Genomic DNA, 4673 nt, shown 5'->3' on the forward strand with positions numbered 1-4673 from the left:
TATCTTTTCCCCCCAACAAATCCCTCTAAGGTTATCCAAAGAATTGAAACTTGTGAGAATCTCCAGGCACTTGCTTTCCATTACTCTTTGCTTTGAAAAAAAGAGAAGAACGAGGAGCCTCTACTTTGTTCGCACTAACATCTGAGGGAGATGGCTCAGTGGAACAAGTGCTTCCCTGGCAAGCACAAGCACCTGAGTTCAATCCTCGGTTCCGCAAAAAAAGAAAATAAACATGAAACCAGTACTTTTGGCAACACTTGTTATTAGACCATTTGCTTTATGAAATCATTATAAGACCTCGATTTAAAACACACACACACACATACACACACACCCCACTACCACCACCACCAACAACAAAATTAGTTCTAGCACTAGCAGTAATAACAAGTCAACATAGCTACATATTGTCCTTAACATAAAGCTTAGAAAAGCTCAGATGGGCCGGAACTGAGCTTACACAGATGGCATCTGTGTTTGCTAGTATTATGCAGCCACAGGAGTCATTTGCCCCTTAGTAACAAAGATCCACTAATAATTATCAAAACACAGCCACTTAGAAAATGACATACCAACGCAGCCGTTAAGGTTTCTTACCAAAATCAGAACAAGGAGATCTTCACTACATAATGAAAATCATTAAAAGACTACAGAGGCGTCATTGCAGGTGAGCGTGACTTCTCCCCAGAAATTAATCGGCTAATAACCACTCATCATCTTTTGTGCAGCACCAGATATGCATTTATAATAATAGGGCCAATAAGATCGTCAACAATAGTCCCAGAGTTAACAAATGACACTTGAGGCCTAACACAAAAGTCCTCCCCAGACCAGAATTAGCGCTACTTCACGTAAGGTGTGCTTTGCCCATTTCTGTGCGGTCCTCTTTGCTGTCCATTGGAAGCTTCGTTCCTAAAAGCAGTTCACCTCGTCAGCAGCCCACTGTGTGCCGAGTGGTCTACCAGCGTCTCACTGGCGTTGTCTGGTTTAATTCTCCAGGAGCGGGGAACAGCATTTTGAAGGCAAAACAACGGGAAGGCGCGAGCCAAACTTTTCTCACGCCAGCAGGGCGGGCAGTTTCCGGAGGCGGAATCGGGCGTCCGGAGTTACCCTAGATGGGCAGAGACGGCCGGAGGCGGTACGTGCAGGCCCCGGGCACCGGGCCCGGTGGAAGGGACCCGTGGGGCGGAAAGGTGGCGCCCGTGCCCCTTACTTTCGCGCGTTCACCTTCCTGGCGCGCGCCGGCACCTCTGAGCTCCCGGCCTCCCGGGCGGGGGCGATGCACACACGGCTTCCCTGGGGAAGCTGGCCCTGCCTTGCCCTTCGCGGCTTTTCCTTCATCTGGTCTAGCAGAACGCGTGGAAGAAGTAGGCAGTTAAAGTACTGCCGTCGCCCTCCACACCCCCTCCCCAGAAGGCGCCCCTCCACGTCCATAATGGGAGGAGACAGTGCCATCGTCGAGTCGCAGGGAGAAGAGGAGACGGCGGCAGCGAACCCACTGTCCTCCCGACCCCGGCCCCATACAGGCACATAGAATGGGTGGGACCGGGTTACTTGGCCTTGAGCTAGACGGGTGGAGACGTCGATCCCACTCCTCCACCCCACCCGCAGGTGCGGCACTCGGTTTGGCCCTAGGGTCATTTTCGGAAATGGCATCTGTCCCCGGAGCTGGCCCCGACTGGACCCGGCCGTGGGGGATTCCAAAGGGGGCGGTGGCCACGGCGCGACAGCAAGTGGCACCCTCCGAGGGTGCCCTGAGCACTGGCAGAGCCCTCGAAGCTTAACCCTGGACACGTCTGTCGCAAACCAGCAAAAAAACCCCAACATCTTCGGCGTCCCCCGCTTCCCGACTGATGAGAAGCCCGCGGACCTGCTCCCAGAGGTGCCTGCCCGGCCCGCGGTACCGCTTGGTCCCCTGGAGTGCAGCGACTCCCGGGCCTCCTCCCCAATTCCACCGAGGAAGACCCGGGAGACCGAGGTCGTAGACAGCAGCTCCCTCCCTCCGGATGCCTAGAGTGCGCCGGCCCGGGAAGCTCGGGTGGGGCGCCTCGCCCCTCTTACCTTGCGCTCGCAGGTCCCGGCTGGGGCATCCGCCCGGCGCGCCCCTCCGAGCCTCGCCGCGCACCTGCCCGCGCCCGGCCCTGCCCTGCGCCGCGCTAGCGCTCCATGGCGCACACGGCTGGCTGGGCCCGGAGCGCGTCCAGGCGGCTGCGACTGGTCCGGCTCTCGGCTTGCCAATGGTTCCCCGCCTTCCCCCGCCCCGCGTCCGAGCGCCTTTCCTCGGCGGCCGCCCCTTTTCCTCCGTTCTGCCCGACCGGCCAAACTGGTTTCTCCGCTCGGGGAGGAGTCTCTGGTCTACCTCCCGCAGCCGCAGCCCCGCGCCGCTGGGGCTGAGGCTGAGCTGGGGTTCGGGGCGGGTCCGGCTTTCTGCCCTCCCCCTGTCCCTCCCGGGTCGGAGACAGGCTGCCTAGAGAAGCCTCATGTGGCCGACGCGGCCCGGGTCTAGTCGAGCACCCACCGGGCGCCACGCCGCGGGTGGGCACCCCGTTAGTGCCCCAAGGACGCTTTCCCTGATGGGTCCAGCCTGGGATCCGGGTTCCCGGGTCCTCCAACTCTCCCGAAGTGCAATTGCCACCCTGCCCCACCAGCCCCGTGTCCCTTTCCGCCCTCTGCCGGCTTGGCCAGAACTCGGGGTCTGTGACCCAGCCAGCCCGGAAAGCTGGCGTGGCCGCGGCTCGCAGGGTGCTGTGCTCCCTCTGTAAGGGGAGCTGTGCGCTCTCAGCGCCAAGTCACGTTTCAGGACCAGCCATCAGAGGTTCACCGCGCAGAGGGTGAGAGTGAAGGCCAAGCCGGAAAACCTCGAGATATTTAGCTCATTGCAGCATGCAGGCTCTTCACTGAGACCAAAGTTGCTCGTGTGTAGCGGTTTGGGGCCAAAAGGAGTTAAGAGGCTGCACGTGAAGCCCGCGGTGCAGTTGGGCGCTTTGGTTGGTGTCTCGAGTACTGCGCATTGGCGCGCTCCTTACGCCGCTGCTAGCTCTCCCTTCTGAAGGCTCTGAGTGGAATGCTCAGCTACCAAGTACAAGTCCCGGAGGTCAGAATGGAGGAAAGGCAATGTTTAAGAGTTTGCTTAAGGTCTGAGACAGTAGTGCTCCAGTGGCCGAGCCCCTGCCTAGCACCTTGGAGGTTCTAGGTTCCAACCCCAGGGTGTGTATGTGTGAAGGGGGTGAGGGGACAACTCCTAGGTAAGTAACTGCCCTCAGAGAGGCTAATTCATTGCACTGATAGTTCAGACCCCAACTAGGGTCACCCGAAGGCTTCACAGAAGCAGCGGGAGGTGGGATTGGTTCTCAGAGACACACAATTTTAGGTTTGGGAGTTCTGTAGAGAGGGTTATTTTAAGGATGGTCCACTGATGGATCTTGAATGTAGAAGTCCCAACAAACGCAAGGCTGCCTTGGGGAGCCTTGATCATCAGTCACACTTGATCTTTGATTAGGTAGTGCTGATCGATCGTTTCATCTCTGGGGGCCTCTGTCTCAGACTGGGTGCTCTCAAGGAGTTTCTGCTAGCACGTTCAGAGCCTAACAACAGAGCAAAGGGATGGGGGCAGAGGAGTAGAGGACCTTTGGAGTGACAGTGGGGTGATAGGGCTGTAGGAGACTAGTTGGGGGAGCTGGCCCTGGAGCCCTGGATGCAAGGCTAAAGAGTTTGGACTTGTTCCGGCTTACAGGGAAACCACTGTTTGGTCACAGCAATGACATGGTCAGGGCTATGTTTTAGAGAACAAAAATAATGGAGGCAGTTCAGAAGAGGCATAGTGTGAAGATGGGGGAGAACCTGGGAGGCTAGTTCAGCAACATGAGTGGGCCCGAGGAGTTGCTAGTGGAGGAGGATTCAGTGGATACCCAGGGAGAAATGGACAGGTCGCAGAGCAGCCAGAACCTGCAAGTGACAAGCAGCATGGTCAAGGGACACAAGTTCTCCAGACTATGGAGAAGAATGGCAGTTGGCAGAGTCACCACTTAGAAGTCCCAGAATCCTCTGATCATCATGTAATACAACATGAGCTAATAAAATATTGAGACTAAGGGGAAAAAAAGAAAAAAGAAAAAGAGGAATGCCAGAAGCCTAGGAAGCAAGAGAGCACGCTAGCCCCCTGGGGGTGTAGTTCAGTGGTAGAGTATTTGCTCAAAATTCAAACTGCATCACCCTGCCCCACCCCAGAAAGGAGCAACCTACATTAAAATGGGGGTCTCCTTACAGCTCCACAACAAAATGCTCAACCTATCTAAGAAGATGTTGCATTGCACAGGAGACATTAGCATACGCACAATCCACAGCTGTCCCCAGGGCTGACTCATTCCACTTCCAGGGCTGCTTTTAACACTGCTATACAGACACCAGAGAGGCAGGCAAGGCTCTTCCTTACCGGCTACCCTGGAGGGGAAGCATGGACAGAGGAGCCCAACAATGATGGCTTCAAATGTTCATTCATTCAACAGATACTTACTGGGTATTTAACTTGTGCCAACACTGTTTTAGCTGCTGGGGTTCAATAGAGAACCAATAAAGCAAATGTTATCTTAAAAAGTAATAAATGTGGGGCTGGTGAGATGGCTCAGTGGTCTAAAGCACCTACTTAGAACATGCTTAGCAAAGCACAGGGACCA

General features: G+C 55.6%; 1 protein-coding gene across 3 annotated transcripts in view; it reads right to left on the reverse strand.

The window, feature by feature from the left end:
* Window positions 1-2818, reverse strand: part of Atp8b1 (ATPase phospholipid transporting 8B1) — a 126793-nt gene extending 123975 nt beyond the window's left edge. The window contains exon 1 of one of the 3 annotated variants that reach the window (XM_023715246.1): window positions 2519-2818. The gene's annotated coding sequence lies outside the window, so the exon portion shown is untranslated. Of the gene's footprint in view, window positions 1-927; window positions 1046-2061; window positions 2462-2518 lie in introns of those variants that run through there. The other 2 variants (XM_004623688.3, XM_023715240.1) reach the window with 2 other exon arrangements.
* Between the last annotated feature and the right edge of the window lie 1855 nt (window positions 2819-4673).

This window comes from Octodon degus, unplaced genomic scaffold, assembly GCF_000260255.1.
Source record: "Octodon degus isolate 3935 unplaced genomic scaffold, OctDeg1.0 scaffold00003, whole genome shotgun sequence".
In the NCBI taxonomy this organism is placed as follows: Eukaryota; Metazoa; Chordata; class Mammalia; order Rodentia; family Octodontidae; genus Octodon; species Octodon degus.